Source organism: Filicampus tigris, unplaced genomic scaffold (genome assembly GCF_054856515.1).
Source record: "Filicampus tigris isolate MCC_2025a unplaced genomic scaffold, RoL_Ftig_1.0 HiC_scaffold_24, whole genome shotgun sequence".
Classification (NCBI taxonomy): Eukaryota; Metazoa; Chordata; class Actinopteri; order Syngnathiformes; family Syngnathidae; genus Filicampus; species Filicampus tigris.
Window position 1 is genome coordinate 486,146 of NW_028233405.1, and position 18,855 is coordinate 505,000.

An 18,855-nucleotide genomic window follows, 5' to 3' on the forward strand; every position below is an offset into this window, starting at 1 on the left:
CTATATAGTCAATGGGTTCATTCTTCTGACTTCTTCACATTGTGTGCGACATTCTTGACATTATGAGAGTAGCAAATGCCCACGGGTTACAATTACTCACAAAGCTGTTTCAAAGCATTGTCTACTGAAACACAAAAACAAACTGATTATCACGTTGTTACATTCCAACAATCAAAAGGAAATAAAAGCAATATCATTGTAAAATAAAAGGTAACAGTTATACTTGTTATTGATAGTAATTACTTCATAATACTGTAAGACCAAATTCTATCTTTGGGTTTTACCCTGAGCATAATACATTTCATTATCATCGAGCATAACATGCTTCATTGTTATCATCTTGACCTTTGTAAAGGCATGTGCAGAGGCGTAAAGCACCTGCAAAGGGACTATAAGGACATTGTGGAAGCATTGACGTATGTGTTTGTTACTTGTCTAAGGGATCGCTTGAGCTGGCGAGTTCTTAGTATTCAAATTAACTATGTCGAAATCTGGTGGCCAAATTTAAAAAGTACACTTTTAAGGCTTTCTGTCTATGTTTCTATGGCTTAAAGGGACACTTGGATGCGGTTAACATAGGCACTTATATAATAGGTTTGCATGAAAAAATGGCATCAATACTAAAATGCCCCCCCAAAAGACTCTGTAGTGATTTAAGGGCTTTTTTTGTTATTAGATTTACGACAAATTGGCCCGCCCCTTTTTGGAGCTCGGCTTGTTATTTTTTCGGTCTCAGCGGTCTACGTCACAGGAGGGAGGCAAGCATGGTAATATTGCTCGCTTCGTCAGTTCTGTTGTCTAAAACGGTGACCGATCGCCAGCAAAATGCAAATGCACATTACTATTCCTGTCCACTTCAACCTGTGAAAGTATAAAAGTGTCTAGCACAATAGTTTTGATCTATTGACATCAAACGTGAGCTCATCATGATCACCTCCACGAAATCAAAAATACCGTGGCGATTGCTTCTCCAATTACACAAGCTGAAGCGGACAAGAGCATGAATGCGCACACAAACTCAGACTGGTTATATTTCTGATATTTAGCTACACTAAACTCGTGTCAACTCAGGAAGCAGACGGCAGCTGGGAGCAAGCAGCAGGCAGCCAACAGGCAAGCATGGATCTTTATCCCTTCTGGGCTAACAGTAGGATAACGGCACAGCTAATAGCAATAACTAGCTTTAGGCCGTTAAAACAAAAGGCGTTAGCACAACAACATTAGCTCCTTACTGTCTGTCCAGCCTGCGTCGATCTTCATGTCGCGGGGTTGCCTCATCAAACACCGGGGCTGTCTTGAACATGACAAAATGCACTTTTCGGCAAATTGCAGTTTTGCTTTTCAACTTTATTCTGAATAAGATAAGATAAGATAAGAATGCCTTTATTGATCCCACAGTGGGGAAATTTTCATTGTTACAGCAGCAAAGATATAGGTCACACAGGGACGACGGCATAATGTGGCCATTAATGTATAACATTGACGGCAAACATTTAGGATCAAACCTATGTAAATATACGCAGTAACATGTGTATATACACATGTATATACACACCAACCTACATCTACATAAAAAGTATGAGGAACACTCATTTCGGCCTGTACATAGTACAGAGGAAAAAATACTCTAAGTAAGTGACAGTGCTGCAGTGCTGTAGTGAAATGTAAGGGACAGCATTGGATAAAAATAAAACTAAACTCACAGTAGTGGGGAATGTTGAGTATTGCACGGTATTACAGTAGTGGGGAATATTGAGTATTGCACGATATGAGCTCAAGTGCAGGACTGCACGATTGCACTAATGTCCGCCAGTTTGTAGAGACTACACAATGTTCTTGTAAAAGAGTCTGACAGCAGCAGGCAAGAAGGAACGGCGGAATCTCTCCTTTGCACAGCGAGGGTGTAACAGTCTGTCACTGAAGGAGCTGTGGAGTGCTGTTAGGGTGCCCTGGAGGGGGTGGTCCGGGTTGTCCAGCATTGATGACAGCTTGGCCAACATCCTCCTGTCCCCCACCGAGTCCACAGAGTCCAGGGAGCAGCCCAGGACAGAGCCGGCCCTCCTGACCAGTTTGTCCAGCCGCTTCTTGTCCCGGGCCGAGACGCCGCCTGCCCAGGTGGCCACTCCCTGGAAGATGACCAATGCAACCACAGAGTCATAAAAGTTCCTGAGGAGTGTCCCCTGAACCCTAAAAGACCTCAGTCTTCTGAGTAGGAAGAGTCTGCTCTGACTCTTCCTATAGAGGGCGTCTGTGTTGTCGCACCAGTCCAGTTTATTGTTCAGATGAACACCTAGGTACTTGTAAGTTGAGACTCTCTCAACATCTGTTCCCCGGATATTCACTGGTGCAGGTGAAGAGTGCTGGCGCCTACCGAAATCCACCACCATTTCTTTGGATTCCCCCGCATTGATCAGGAGGCGGTTCTGCTGGCACCAGTCCACAAAACCCTGAGTAAGTTCTCTGTACTCCCGATCATCTCCGCCTGTGATGAGGCCGACAATCGCAGAGTCGTCAGAGAACTTCTGCAGGTGACAGGTAGGGGTGTTGTAGTTGAAGTCCAAGGTGTAGAGGGTGAACAGGAAGGGAGCCAAGACAGTTCCCTGTGGGGCCACCGTGCTGCAGAGGAGCACGTCAGACACACAGTCCTGTGTCCTCACATACTGTGGCCGGTTTGTGAGGTAGTCCTGGATCCATGTGGTGAGGTGGTGCGCCACTCCCGCCCGCTCCAGCTTGTCTCCCAGTAGGGTGGGCTGGATGGTGTTGAAAGCACTGGAGAAATCAAAGAACATGATCCTCACAGTGCTCCCCGCCTTCTCCAGGTGGGAGAGTGAAGTGTGGAGGAGGTAGATGATGGCATCATCCACACTGATGCCAGGCTGATATGCAAACTGGAGTGGGTCCATTGAGGAGCTCACCAGGGGGCGCAGGTGGACAAGGACCAGTCTCTCCAGGGTCTTCATCAGGTGAGACGTCAGCGCCACTGGTCTGAAGCTGTTGAGCTCCTTCGGGTGGGGGGTCTTTGGCACCGGGACCAGGCAGGATGTTTTCCATAGCTGGGGGACCCTGCCCAGCTTCAGGCTCAGGTTGAACATGTGCTGGACAATTCCACACAGCTGGTCTGCGCAGGATTTGAGGAGCTGGGGGCTGATGCCATCTGTACCCGCTGCCTTCCTCTCCTTCATCTTCTTCAGCTGGTTCCTCACCTGAGATGTTGTGAAAGCCAAGGCTGGGCAGGAGGGAGTGATGGCTATCTGGTGTAGCTGGGAGCTGGAGACTGTGGAGAAAAGGGGGGAGGGTGTGACACGCCCAGCAGGAGGAGTAGGTGGAGGCTGCAGCAGGAGAGACTGAGTGGAGACAGGCATCTGATCGAACCTATTGAAAAAGAGATTCAGCTCATTTGCCCACTGCAGGTCCCCCCCAGTCCGGGTCTTGGGTTGTCCGTGGCCTGAGATGGTCTTCAGGCCCCTCCAGACTCCCCTGGCGTTATTCTGCAGCAGCTGCTCCTCCATCCTTTTCCTGTAGGACCTTTTCCCCTCTCTGATCCTCCTCCTCAGCTGGCGCTGCACAGTCTTCCGCTCCTCTATGTTGCCTGACGCAAAAGCCCTCCTCTTCTCCTTCAGGAGAGCTTTTATGTCTGGTGTGATCCAGGGTTTGTTGTTGGAGAAGCACCTTACTGTCCTGGTGGGTATGGTGTTCTCCATGCAGAAATGTATATAGTCTGTAACAGTGTCTGTTAGACTACTAATGTCTTCCCCGTGAGCATCGCTGAATACTTCCCACACAGTTGTGCTGAAGCAGTCCTTTAAGGCCTCCACGGCCTCTCCAGACCATCTCTGAACCGTGCGGGTCACAGCTGGCTGCCTGCGGACCAGAGGTTTGTACACGGACTGGAGAGCCACCAGGTTGTGATCAGCTTTGCCCAGCGGGGGGAGGGGCAGTGATGTGTATGCCTCCTTGGTGTTGGCATAGAAAAGGTCCAGTGTTTTATTGTCTCTGGTGTGGCAGGTGACATACTGTGTGAATGAAGGCAGAGAGGAGGAAGGGGAGGCATGATTGAAGTCACCAGAGATGAGTACCAGGGCATTTGGGTGCTGTGTTTGTAGCCTGCTCACTGCTGCAGTCAAGACATCACAAGCTGTGTCGCTGCTGGCAGCTGGTGGGACGTAGACGGTCACCGCGATCACGTGACTAAACTCTCGCGGGATGTAGAATGGCCTCATGCCAACAGCTCGCAGCTCAATATCCCTGCTGCAAAGCTGCTCCTTAATCGTGATGTGCCCAGGATTACACCATCTATCGTTCACAAACACAGCCAGCCCTCCTCCTTTCCTCTTTCCACTCTCCAGCGTCCTGTCCGCGCGTATGATTTGGAAGCCGTCCAATTCTACGACCGCGTTCGGCGTTAGCGCTGTTAGCCACGACTCTGTGAATAGCATCAGGCTAACCTCCCGGAAGTCCCTCTCGTGCCGGGTAAGCGCCGCTAGCTCGTCCATCTTGTTGGGGAGCGATCTAACATTCCCCATGATAACAGACGGGAGGACGGGATGGTATCGTCTCCTCCTTTCCCGGCGTTTAACCCCCGCACGAGATCCCCGTCTCTTCCTCCTCTGCTCACGGGGGATATCGGGTCTCGCCCCGGGAGCCAGCGCATGGTTAGCACGGAGTGCTAACAGCTGATTCCGGCTGTAAACAATGAGGGCTCGGCTCTGAGCCAAGTCGCCGGACACGATCGCGCAGAAAATAGCCATCAGCAGCAGCAAGAATACCGCAGTTTGGGTGTCCATTGCTACGCAAGTTACGACTATCAACTATATGAAAAAGGTATGAGGTAGAGGAATATTAAAGAACAAAAACACACGAAAAGGCTCACCGATGAGCCGGAGCTACTGTAGCGGTCTGCCACTCGCGCGGCGCCGGAAACGGAATACGGCGGCCAATGTATGAGAATGGGCGTTGTCATGATGACGTCTTTTTTTTTTTTCTCTAACAGGGTGACACGTCACATCAAATACATTTTTGCTCATTCTGATTGCTCTAGTAGTTGGTAATGGTACACCAGTACTTACTGCAGGCTCAAAATGTCACATCATTATGGAATAACAGCAGAGACATTTAAATGACATAAATATTCCCAAAAATCAATGTAAGTCGACACATCATTTTTTGTTCTTTATTGTTAAATATTGTCCTAGAATATCATTATGTTTTGCAGAAGCTGTAATTAGCCATTTAAAAGAGATGTTGTTCGCTAACGCTGTCCATCCACAATTGGTCTGTTAAATTGCAGACTTAAAATATTTTTTGTTTAACATCGTCAAATTATCGTTATCGAGTTTTTTGAAAAAATATTGAGATATCGCTATTTGCTAGCGTTCACGACAAATTTGTATGCACCAACTGAAGCCCTAGTGAGCTGCAAAGTGGTCACTTAAAGAGATACTTGGATGAGCTTAACATTGGCAATTATATAATAGGTTTGCATGTAAAAATGACATTAGTACTAAAATGCCCACCTCAAAAGACTCTGTAGTGATTTAAGGTCATTTTTTGTGATTAGGTTTACGACAAATTTCCCCGCCCCCAAAAGGGGCGTGGCTTATGTTATGTTTTCGGTCTCAGCGGTCTATGTCACGCGAAGAAGGCATGCTTGGTAATATTGCTCACTTTGTCTGTTCTGTTGTCACAAACGGTGACCGATCGCCACCAAAATGCAAATGTACATTACTACTCTTGTCCACTTCAACTTCACTTCAACCTGTGAAAGTAAAAAAGTGTTCTGCGCAATAGTTTGGATTTATTGACATAAAACGTGATCTCATCATGATCACCTCCACAAAATAAAAAAATACCGAGGCTCCTCCACTTTCACAAGCTGAAGCGAACAAGAGCATGAATGCGCACACGAACCCCGACTGGTTATATTTCGGACATTTAGAGACGCTAAACTCGTGTCTCAGGAGGGAGAGAGATGGCGGCTTGCAGCAGCAGCAGGCAGATTGGAGCCCCCCGCTTCCCTCCCCGGCTAAAGGTAGGATTGGGAGAGCTAATAGCAGCAACTAGCTTCAGGCCGTTAAAACAAAAGGCGTTAGCACAACAACATTAGCTCCTTACTGTCCGCCCAGCGTGTGGAGGTGAAGATGAGCCTGTGTTTTCATGTCGCCTCGCAAGCAGTCGCATGCCTGAGTGAAGCGGCATGAGAGTGACGTAAGCCCTCATCGAACAGAGAAAAAAAGGTTTCGGCGAGGCTGACTGCACAGACGAGTGTGGCCACATTGGAACGTGCCATTTCGGCTGTTACCTTCCAAATTGGACGGCGCGTTTAAAGTAAAAAAAACTGGGTCCATTCCTCATCCAAATAAATGTGCACATCTACTCATTCCCACTTCACTGTAAATATCCTGACTGGTGTTTAATGCCTCACCCGTTCTAACCGTGATCAGCAAAGAAGCAATGCTTTTTATTTATTTATTTATTATTATTTTTAAGCAAAGAAGCAGTGTGCGCTCGTCCCAGCCTAAATCTATGTAGCTCTGCTGACTTCCACATTTCCTCATTCTCATATAAATCAGCCACGGAGAGGTTAATCCTTTTGATATGTTGAAGTGGGCATTAGTAGAGATGTCCACATAAATTTTGGTGCCAATTGATCGCCGTTTTTGGATTTTATAAGCAATAAAAGTACAATGATTTCCAATGGAGGGTTTGGAATCGGTTGCTCGTGTAACTCCAGCCGAACATGGATAGAACGCTAGCGGGCGCGGCCATTCTCCTCATTAACAAGGGGCGTCATTCATGGAGTTACTTATTTACTAATTTCTCCAAAATGAATGGATAAATTAGAAAATGGCAACTCTTTTCATTTTCCTGATCAAAAAATATATAAAATAAACTTGTTAGTGAATACATGGCCATCCCGGCCCCACCGTTCCTTTAAGGTTGATCAGCAGAATCTCACGTGAGGAGCAGGTGGAAGGACCTTCACTCGTTTGCAGATGGAAATAAAAAAGGAAACAGAAAAAGGAGGCAGCTGGAAGCACGATCAAAAGCTTGATTGGGTTCTCATGGGCCTCGGACCAGTGCGGTCTCGGAGATTTGCCAGGACCACCGGGTGATTCTGCTGGTCTTCAATTTTTGGATTCGGATTTTGGCTTGTCTGCGACATACATGGTGGAGAACCAAAGTCGTCAGCTTTTGCGAGTTGCCGCCAGAGGTTTTCGAGCGGACTTGGGAGCGCAATAAAAAATCCAGCCAAAAAATCGAAAGACAGCGAGAGAGCTGAGCGAACAAGCGGGTTGTTGAGAGAGAGAGAGAGAGAGAGAGAAAGAGACAAACGGCGAGGGTTTTGCAAACATACTCAACGAATACACCGCCTCCACAATGGCTAACTTCAAAATACAGCTTACCAAATAATACATTGAGTCATTCATGCCAATGCAATAGCCTTAGTGAACTATTACTTTGAAGTTGGCCCACGTGGTGGTGTAACGGCTACCTTGACTTCGGTTTTCGACGTATCGGCAGTTTTAATGCTTGTACCAACACAACGCAGTCTCGAAATCGTATTCAGTCGCTAATTTAGGACATGAACAAACCGCTGGTTAATTACGCTGTCATTGTATGAGACGGCACAAGTCTCCGGCGTTAGTGGCAAGCAGCTGTTATGATTAGCTGGTAGTTCAACAGCTCCTCCTTGGCATTCCTTTTTTTTTTTTTTTTTTTTAACTTCTTTTTCTATATTGTGGACCTAGATTACTTTGTAATGTGATGTCCATGTTTTAAGATAGCTGACTTAAATTGCACTTCGAGGCTTTTTCATTAAGAAAAAATAAATAAAAATCGAACTTTGTCTTCATTTAATTTATAACAACACATTTGCCTAATAATTGTAAGAAAACATTCAGCTCAAAATGTCTAGCCTTGAAATGCATACACTGTACCACTTACAAAATTGCGTTAAATTGTTTTCTTGAATCCTAAACGGCCATATTAGACATTAGGAGTTGATTTTTGTTTTTTTTTATGGGCAAAAGCGTTTTATAAAATAAATGAAGATAAAGTTCTATTTATTTATTTATTTTTTATTTTTGGGGGCTCGACAATCCAATAGTGAAAGTGTCTCATCACTGATCTGCAATGTTTTCCAGGCCGCTCAACACTCAGGCAGATTGGAAGCAAGAACAAAGGATGTACGTCCAGCTGATTTACAAACATCTCAGTGAGGCTTCAGATGCTGCTCAAGGTAATGTCAGGGCCTCATTTGAGCCGCTACACGGGGTGAACCGCAGTCACAACTACAGTGCTGTTACTAAAACTAAGTTTTAACATGTTTGCAGTGTTTCTAGACTGTTGTTGTGTTTTCAAGGATTACAAATTGTTAGAATGCTTTAGCAGATATATCGATTAGAAAGCAAATTTGTTGAATTTTGATGTGTAAATTGTACAGCTCGGCGGCACGGTGGTCGACTGGTTAGCACGTCCGCCTCACAGTTCAGAGGTCGTGGGTTCGATCCCGGCTCTGGCCTCCCTGTGTGGAGTTTGCATGTTCTCCCCGTGCCTGCGTGGGTTTCCTCCGGGTACTCCGGTTTCCTCCCACATTCCAAAAACATGCATGGTAAGTTGATTGGACTGTCTAAATTGCCCCTAGGTGTGATTGTGAGTGCGGATGTTTGTCTCTGTGTGCCCTGCGATTGGCTAGCAACCAATTCAGGGTGTCCCCTGCCTACTGCCCAAAGACAGCTGGGATAGGCTCCAGCACGCCCGCGACCCTTGTGAGGATAAGCTGTATAGATAATGAATGAATGAATGAATGAAATTGTACAGTTCAATAAGCAACATCGCTTTTTGAGCATTTAAATAGTTGCAGTTTTACAACAGTTGAAAGCATGCTAGTTCCATATACCTTTAAAGTGCCTCGTTTTGTCCTTGCTGTAAGAAATATTGGTGAGTGAATGAACAGTTGGAACAATTTGCTAATAAGAATTATTGTTTCATGGTGGGATAGTTACTTTTTTCCCTTTTTACTGTTACTGAACAATGGTACAGTAAATTACATTTTGAATCTGAGAATACATTTAAATAAACGTACAACTACATGATACTTGTTGATCCAATCTTCTGGTTGTCACTATGGCTGAACTCTGTAATTGATGCAAATAAAATATTGTGGCACTCACGAGTCAGAGAGAGTACTGAGCACCTTTATTTAAGTAAGTAAGAAGAATAGCTTACAACTTGGTCACACAATGACAGGTGCAGGCAAGTCACCAGTCGACACATCATGCACATGGTGTCGAATCAAAGCCATTACGGAACAACAAACTGAACTGCACACCAGAATACAATGGGACAGCCGAAATAAAAACATGTGAGGCAATAGACACAAAATGAACATTTAAGATGTCATTTACAAGCTATGCAGATCTGTAAAGCATGCTGGGATGCTGATGCCTTCCCAGTGCCGCTACACAGCTGTTAGCTGTCCTCAGCAACCGCAGCGTCCAATACGTAATCCCGCAAATAAGCAGGGGGTCGGTGATGACGCCGAGTCTGTTGTGGTTGACCCCCAGCTAGTGTTGGAGGGTACTGGCGTCCCTCTGTCTGTTCCTCTCCCATAGCCTCCCTCTCTGGTGATGCCCGTGGTCGATATGGGACGAGTCGATCACGGTGGAGGATCACCACCCGGTTCCTTTTCATTACCTGCACCCGATACACCAGATCAGACAGTTTCTCAAGGATGGTGCACGGCCCCAACCAGTGGCTCATGAGCTTGGGAGACAAGCCGCTCTGTCTTTCTGGGGTGTAGACCCAAACTTGTGCACCCACGTCAAAGTCCTCCCCTCTGCAGCGAACGTCATACGCTCTCTGACAATAGCCGGCTTGGCCGAGGGTCTTTCGCGCCATGTCATACACCTCCCGGAGTCGGTCCCGCAGCTGGCCATAGTAGTCCTAGCTGGCCTCACCCTCCACCCCGGCTCAGGAGGGGGCCCGAACACCAGGTCAACGGGGTCCGAAGCTCTCGTCCAAACAAGAGGGCTGCGGGGTTGCATCTCGTAGACTCTTGGACCGCCGTCCGGTACGCCCACGAGACCAGGGTCAAATGCAGGTCCCAGTCGCGTTGCTGGCGGCTGGTTAAGATAGGGACGTGGGTGGCCAGAGTGCAGTTGAACCGTTCCACCAAGCCATCACTTTGGGGGTACAGTGCCGTGGTGCAGGTCTTCCTGATTCCGAGTCTCTTGCAGACCTTGCCAAAGACCTTGGCCTCAAAGGTCCATCCCCGGTCACTGTGTAATTCCTCTCATTCACCAAGTGTTCAGCGGTGGTGGTCGCACTTTGTTCAGGCACGGCATAAGCTTCGGGCCACTTTGCAAATTAATCCATTGCCACCAGGATGTAGCGGTTCCCCCGATCCGTTGGAGAGGGGCCCAGGATGTCAACGGCCACATGCCGTCCAAGGGTACTTTTGTAGGGGGGCATGTGAGCGCTGTGTCGGACCCTTCTGTGGTGTGCAGGTGTCACAACGGTGCACTTGTATCTCCACAAGCTGGCGACACCCTGGCCAATAGAAACGTGAACAAAGGCGCAGCAGAGCCTTTTTGACGCCGAAGTGACCAGTTCCAGCCCAGCCATGGACAAACGAAGCCCTTGCGCCCTCAAGTCACATGGCACCAGGAGTTAGAGGACGTCGCGGGTGCCGGACAGATTCTTCCACCGGCGGTAGAGGAGCTGGTCGTGGACGTCAAGGTCGGTCCACTACGAGTGGAGTGCCTTAGTCTCTTGGTCAAGCATGGAGATGGCTTCCCATGCTAGTCGTTGGCCGGCTGCCAGCCATCCTCGGACACGGCCGAGGACATGGTCTGCCTCTTGTGCACGTTTTACCTCCACCAGGTCGACTGCCATGTCTGGGACCACTGCTGGCACTTCGTGATTGGTGGTGGCTTGTCGTAGGGCTGCTGCCACTGCGGACAGCGGTTTTGCTTCTTCCTGACGTTGGCAGGAATATTTGGCCCTTTTGTGTCTGTCTGTGTAGGGGGCTGGCAATGGTGGCAAAGTCCCGAATGAATTGGCGGTAGTAGGACGCTGGGCCCAGGAAGCTGCGCAGCTCGCTGATGTTATCCGGTACCGGACAGTATTTCACGGCTGCTGTCTTTGCTGGGTCGCTGGCCACCCCTGCTGTATTGATAACATGCCCCAAGAATACCGTCTCTCGCCTGAACAGGTGGCATTTCTTGGGGTGGAGACGAAGCCCAGCTTGACGGATGGCGCTGAACACATCCTGCAAGTGCTCCAGCGCCCTCGAAAAGTTTGCCGCATGGACCAAGAGATCGTCCAGGTAGACGACACAGCGGTTGTGTGGAATGTCAGCGAGGACGCTTTCCATCAAGTGTTCAAAGGTGCCTGGGGTATCGCATAGTCCAAACGGCCTCAATTTGAACTGCCATAATCCTTGACTCAAGGAAAATGCAGTCTATGGTCGTGCCTCTGAGGACAGCTCCAACTGCCAATACCCACTTCGCAGGTCGAGGGAACTGAACCAGCAAGACCCGGAGATGCAGTAAAAGGGCGTTGACGATACGAGGCAGAGGAAAATAGTCCTTGCGTGTGACTCCATTGAGCCGTCGGTAGTCCACGCAGAACCGCCAAGATCCATCCTTTTTCTTGACTAGGACCACCGGAGCGGCCCACGGACTAGACGAAGGCTCTATTACTCCTGCTTCCACCATCTCTTTGTTTCTCTGCAGCACACCCTTCTGGCGAGTAGCACAGGTTTGGATTGCAATTCTTCTCCACCAGCTGTGTGCAGAGGAACCACCACAGAGCCCAGTTGCAGGGCAGCTCCGGGTACGTCCACCACTGCGTTCCATTTGGACAGCAAGTCCTGCCATATAATACAGGGGTCACAAGTTCTGGACTTGTGGTCCACTTGCTGTCTGGCCACAGTTACAGTGAGAGTCTTTGTGCCCCTCATTTTGGCTGTAGTGATGCAAAGTTTGGTTCCCCGAGGCCGTGAGCCCCTCGTGTCAGGCAGGATACCGGGGTGGATGAGAGAAATGGTGGACCCCTTGTCCACCAAGGCCTTGCACTGCCTCCCATTGATGTCACAGTGCAAGTATAGTCCACATGCTGGCCCAAGGCGACCCAGGCGCAACTGTGAATGTGAGTCTGTGTGGAAGGAGTCGATGGATGGCATTTCTCCTTCTGTGCCACCCCTCCCAAGTTTAACGACTCAGAAAAAGAACTCTTTGGCACTGGGGCTGGGCAGTGGCGTGCAATACGGCCAGATTCTCCACAGCCGAAGCATCCAGCTGGCCAACTGCGTCCTTTTTTTCGAGCTGATCCCTTGCGACATCGCCTCAGCCGGTGTTGAGGTGTGGAGGACACTTGCCGAACGGCATCATCTTCATCCTCACTGTCCTCCAGCTCCACACCGTTCTCCATTTCCGTTGGTATTGATGAACGTTTCACCACCTGAAAATGACAGTTTGGCTGCGTGTCGTTAACTTGAAAGGGGTTACTGAAATTGTCATTTTTGTCTTCGGGACGTCTATTTATGCAAGATACATGTGTCCATATGCATCTACAGCCTTTGGTTTGGATTTGGTAGCTGTGATTCAAAGTGCGGTGCTCCAACCGTAGGGGCCAACTCCTCGGCCTGGGCTATCCGCCGACAGCGCACCTTGCACGGGAACATTTTTCAGACCACCCGCCTAAATTCAACTCTGAGGAAAGAGTTGAAAATGATAATTTTCATCAACTTGAGCCACTCAGGGGACCTTGCCCGCCCCCAAATATGGTTCTAACACGCTGGGTTTGGAGACCATTTGTTGTTTTGTGGCTTAAAACGCCTTGTCCGCGCCGACTCACCGCAGATTCGCCGGAGAGATGTACGACGAACAAGCGAGTGTTTTTCCCCCCGCATCCTCCAACTTTTTTCTTCTTTTTTTGAGACTACTCTGAAGATTTTTTGGAAGCAGCGGATCGCCGATTCCATCAGTCTCGGCCGCACAACAACTCGGACCTCCTCGGCTTCTCAACTGCCTTCATCCACCGGGCGACTACACGCAACTATGTCTTCGTGCACCACTTGCACTCATCTCATTGAAAGGCTTTCCCTGCTAGAGGGACGTGTCCGTCAGTTAGAGCAGATTAATGCGGTAAACATAGATATGGCGGACACAATTGTTAGTATGGGTTGTAGCCAACCTGCTAGTCCGGTTAGCATTAGCCCTAAGCGGCCTGCTATTCGCGGTGAGCCTGTTCAGACGCATAACAGATTCAGCTCGTTAGCTAGTCCCATTCCACCTCGGTCTACTGGCTCCCGCACTTTAGTAATAGGTGACTCCATTACCCATAACATTAAGCTAAAAAATCCAGCCACCGTAATGTGTATTCCTGGGGCCAGAGCACCCGACATTGAAGCTAATCTTAGGGAGCTGACTCGCAAAAGGACTAGACACCAGCACTGGGCAACACTAGGTACAGGCATAGTGATACACGTCGAATCCAATGATACTAGGATGAGGCAATCAGAGATCACAAGGAAGAACATAGCTAGGACTTGTGATCTCGCTAGAAAGATGAGTCGGCATCGAGTAATTGTCTCTGGCCCCGCCTCCAAACTTCGTTAATTCACATGTTGATCGCTCTCATAAGAAAGTTGGGGGTGTAGCCCCTATTATGAATCTGATTTCTAACTTAGCACGCATTCTAGCCTTAAAACATTTGAAGTGCTCACTATGCGATCTACAGCCTCATTACCATTTTTTTATTAATGTAATTGTCGATTTCTCTCACAGGCACCGATGCTTTGGAATGCCCTACCCGTGGATATTAGAGGCACTCTCTCAGTAGAAATGTTTAAAACACGACTTAAGACTTATTTGTACGATTCTGCATTTAGTTGAGCTGTTTGTTTTGGCTTCTTTTTCTGCCCCCTTTTCCCAGGCTTGGGAACTTGGTGATGACGACCGATTTGGAGGTTGCTGTTTCGATTCAACAGCAACTGACTGCTACGAGATTGGAGGATGACCACATTCTCGGAGGCGCTGTTAGGAAGATTTGTACATTGACCATTGGGCCCCTGCTCACTTCATCGATGTCATCTTCCTGCAGCACTTCATTTGATTAACTTTCACATCACTTGAACAAACACTGTGTAGTACTACAATGTGTGTTCAATGTTGCCCACTCGGCATCCATTGCAGCCTGATCATCCTGGGTTTTTTTTAGTTTTTCCTTGCCCTCCTGGGGGTTAAGATCAAGGGATGTCGTGTATATGATCTGGTTCATATGTGAAGCCCTTTGAGACTTTCCTGTGATTAAGGGCTCTATAAATAAATTTGACTTGACTTGACTTGACTTGTAGGGCTGCGTTGTCCCCTGTTCTGTTTGTGTCATTATCTAGATAGGGGTCAAGTGTACACTGAAATTAATGTTATTTTCAGCTTCAGGACGTCTATTTATGCCAGTTACATGTGGAAATATGCATCTACAGCCTTTGGTTTGGATTTGGCAGCTGTTTCTTTTTTCATGGCCAAAATGTATGTTTCAGCGCCTGAAAATGACAGTTTGGCCGCATGCCGTTATCTTGATAGGGGTTACGTGTACACTGAAATTAATGTCATTTTCGGCTCTGAGACGTCTATTTATGCCAGATAAATGTGTAAATGTGGATCTACAGCTTGTCATGTGATGTGCCATGTCAAGGTGAAGTGATGGTATAAATCTATATTGGTTAAAGCCCCAGTACGAATTAAAAGGCCTAAAGTGCACTTCCATATTTTAGACTCAAAGTCGACATTATTCATTTAACTACTATAAACTTGCCAGCCCGGACAATCCTGTATAAAGTTTAAAAGCATAAAACCTAGTAAAATAAACATACAAAAGTCTATGCTCTCACTATTATTCTCCTGATGCCTATGGAAGTGTAATTCACTTATTACCTAAGATAATTAGTCCCCAGTAACCTAAAAGCACAGAAGTGCTACAAGTCTATTCTACATGTTGTGATAGAAACAGTAAATGTTGCTCAGAAACTGCTTTGTGTATCAGATAACCCATGTGCATTTGCTCTTAAAGGATGCCACGTGATGTGAAAGGAGTACGCAGGAACCAGCCTGTTGTCTACATAGGAGAGAATATGGCAATAAGAATTGTATCTATATGTTATCCGTTATATTGCTTGCTTGGATATACAATATTAAGTACTCAGATTGTTTTATAAAATCATGTATGTTTTAAATAAGTGTCTTAGGTCATAAGATTGGTGCGTAGTCGGGCACCAGTTTGTCACAAACATGTTGACGAGGTAACTGAAAATAATTCACTTTTATCGCGCTTAGGAAATTGGCCAGTCGAGCATCTGAATTGCCTTACTTCCCAATAGTTCCTTATTTTAATCAGGTTTGAGGCAATTATAACTGATCAATCTTGAGAGCTCACTTAAATTAAGACTACTATTTAATCATGTTTATCCTACTTTCTTGTTATTACTGTTATTTCTTATTTTATGATTTTAACTGATGTTATACATGGCTTTAACATCAATCTTTAATTTCACCTATCATCTTACATTATTAACAGAATTGGTATTATTACTATTATGATTGAGTTGAATTAATATCATGTAATAAAACTTGTAATCATCTAATTTTCTTGCTTATTGACTATTCTACTTTTAAGGAATTGATGGTTGATAAGGAATTATTGTTTAATTATTCATATTATTAAATAAAATTGTATGAACTTATTTTAACACTATTATTGTCACTCTACTGATTTAATTCATTTACACACTCAATCTCTATTGAATGAACGGCTAAGACCTTAATGATACCATCATTACCATCCGATGAAATTAATTAGCGTTTACTCCAGCTAGAAATAAAACCAATCCGTACGGTTTTAACAAAAACTTCTTAGGTCAATAACAAATGCAAATGATTCAGAATGAGAAGGAAGCTGTCGTAAAAGTATAGTGGTTACTTTAATAACTCTTAGTTTTGCTACTCGCTAAGATTAATTAAATGACTGAAAACCGGATTGGCTATACAAATTTCAAGGCAGTTAGTAACCTAGGCGAATTCCTCTCGACACCGACTAGGAAACTCTTCCATCCCCTCGCACTGTCGTGTTAGAGCAGGCAAGGGTCAAAGGGAAGTGCAACCCATTAAACGGCGTAGCCGGTTAGGATTATCCCGGTAATCCTGCGGGTAAGCGGAATCTGACATGTGGCGCCCAACGTGGGGCGTTTGATTGATTTATTACAAAATATCGGGATCAGTCAGAGCCCCGAAAAAACCTGGGTAAGCGTTTTGCTGAGTATTGGGAACGAAATTCAGAAAACGGTACCCGCTGATAAATTGTCATGTCAGACGACTCTGAGAAGCCACAAAAATAGTCTTTTTAAGAAATAGTGTTTCCTAGAAAATGACTTTTTATTGTAGGTCCAAAGTGGGCCTATGGTGAGAAGACATAACTATTTTGTGTCATAGAAACCGTGACCAGTCCCCTATGGGAGTTCACACTCGAGAGTGAGTGTGGAAAAGCCATTCAAAGTGAATGGGCTTTCACTGCGACCTACTGCTCTGGTTGGCGGTGAAGATACTGGAAATCTTTTTGAGCGAGCTGCGAAGCGCTCGATAGCAAAGTGGGCTGAGTCTTGAGATTTGCATAAACCTGTGTGTGGCGAAGGCGGGCCTTCAGTTGGAACAGAACTACTGAGTAGCTGACAAGGAGTCAGAATTAGGAAAAATAGCAGAGGAGATCTGAAAGGGTTAGTGTAGTTTAGGGGCAATTCTCGGGAAAACCTTTTTATTGATAGATAATATTTTGAGTTATTTGAGTCTCCCTTTTTGGATGCGATTGCCCATCCTTTTTATAGGTTATAATAGAGTCCCATTTTTAACGCATTTTCCTTATTCCTTATTATCATATGGCGGCATACCCCTGGAAATTTATAGTCCTTTTTCCCTAATTGCCGATGCCTTACCCCTAGCCACCGAGGCCGGCACTCACTTTTTTTTCCCAGTCTCTTTCCCTTCCTTTTTACCTTTTAACCAGATATTATTCTTTATGTTAGGATTTTTCTTCGCTTAGACTTTTTGATTGTCCATCCATCCATTATCTGTACCGCTTATCCTCACAAGGGTCGCGGGGCGTGCTGGAGCCTATCCCAGCTGTCTTTGGGCAGTAGGCGGGGGACACCCTGAATTGGTTGCCAGCCAATCGCATGGCACACAGAGACAAACATCCGCACTCACAATCACACCTAGGGGCAATTTAGAGTGTCCAATCAACTTACCATGCATGTTTTTTGTGGGAGGAAACCGGAGTACCCGGAGAAAACCCACGCAGGCACGGGGAGAACATGCAAACTCCACACAGGGAGGCCGGAGCCGGGATCGAACCCACGACCTCTGAACTGTGAGGCGGACGTGCTAACCAGTCGACCACCGTGCCGCCCTTTTTGATTGTTCTTAAATAAAATAATATTTGATTTTCTTCGCTTAGACTTTTTGATTATTCTTTACAGAAGAATTGTTTATTCTTCTGCGCTTAGACTTTTTGATTATTCTTTTACAACGGAATTTATTTATTTTTCTTTGCTGAAGACTTGTGGATTATTCCTTTGAAAAAGAAAGTCTAACAAGGTGACCCTTCTACTTTAACCTGCTGGAGATTTGCAGAAAAAGTGAAATACTGCAATCTTACCAGCTAAAGTAAGAGATCTATGTGACACTAAAGTCCAGGGAGTGGCAATTAGTGTGCAGAGAGTTCCATTGCCCCCATGAGAAGGGAGCATCCCACCGTTAGAAGAGGAGATCAGCAATAGAAGAAAGGTGAAACGCTCGAGGCTGATAGTCCTGTACATGAAAGAGGCAACGCACGAAAAAGCGAGGCTGAGTAACCAGGAGCTTGTAGTACGTCCCTACCCAGAGCGCAACGGGGGGCTTCAGAAATAGGCAGCTCCATTCCTATAACTAATAGATAGCAAAGCAAGCTATAGAATGCCCTGGTAGAGAACATTACTGTAAAGGTGAGTGTGACAACGAGAGAATCAGACACACCAGAAGGAGCCGCGGCGGTGCCTACCTCCCACCCTCCGAGACAACATGAATTGCCGATAAGAGTTGTAATGTATGGAGTGGGCCTCAATAAGTGGAAGCCCGATAGGAGAAGAACACTAGAGTCATGGAACAGCAATAATCGATCACCCTGAACTAGAGTATAACCGTAGGGGAGCAGCCCAGTGGCTTCACTGGTGGATGGGTGTGTTAGGAACCCATTATGTGGTTGAAATTGTTAGCACAGATTGTAAACGGGATTCAGTTGTAAAAGTGTTGGCTTCCATAACACAAATAAAATCTGAAATGGTTGGTGGCAGCGATACAACGGCAGCGTCGAGGTATCTGGAACATCAAGAATTGCGTGACCTAATAAGAGTCATAGCTGGAAGAAATAGACCGCAGAGACCTACAGTACCAACTGAGGATGAAGAGGAAGATGAGCTTCCTGATATGGAACTAACATTGGAAAGTCCAGAAATGCTCTTTCAGATTAGACTAGGTCAAGAAAAACAATTGGGAAAAGAAACTTTGTAGCAAATGTGTCCCCTTATTAGACAGAACCACTGCCACCCTTACCGACAGAAACAACAAAGAGATGTAACGTTGGGAATGGGATCGTGATGTGCCACTATGTAGGAAACCCTTGGGATATAACTGGGGATGCCCTAATAGTGCTTACACAGATGAAAGGCTAAAACCCCACAACAAGAAGTTCCTTGTAAGCTTGAGACTCACAGCAGGGAATGATTATGTGGCAAAGTACAGGACAAGCTGCAACCTAGGGACT

The 18,855-nt window shown here is 46.3% G+C and overlaps 1 long non-coding RNA gene across 1 annotated transcript in view; it reads left to right on the plus strand.

The window, feature by feature from the left end:
• LOC147126175 (uncharacterized) overlaps positions 1 to 14,350 on the plus strand; it is a 75,668-nt gene extending 61,318 nt beyond the window's left edge. Inside the window, exons 2-3 of the long non-coding RNA XR_015084918.1 lie at positions 8,145 to 8,239; positions 12,867 to 14,350. This is a non-coding gene — a long non-coding RNA (uncharacterized LOC147126175). The remainder of the gene's footprint in view (positions 1 to 8,144; positions 8,240 to 12,866) is intronic.
• The last annotated feature ends 4,505 nt before the right edge of the window (positions 14,351 to 18,855 follow it).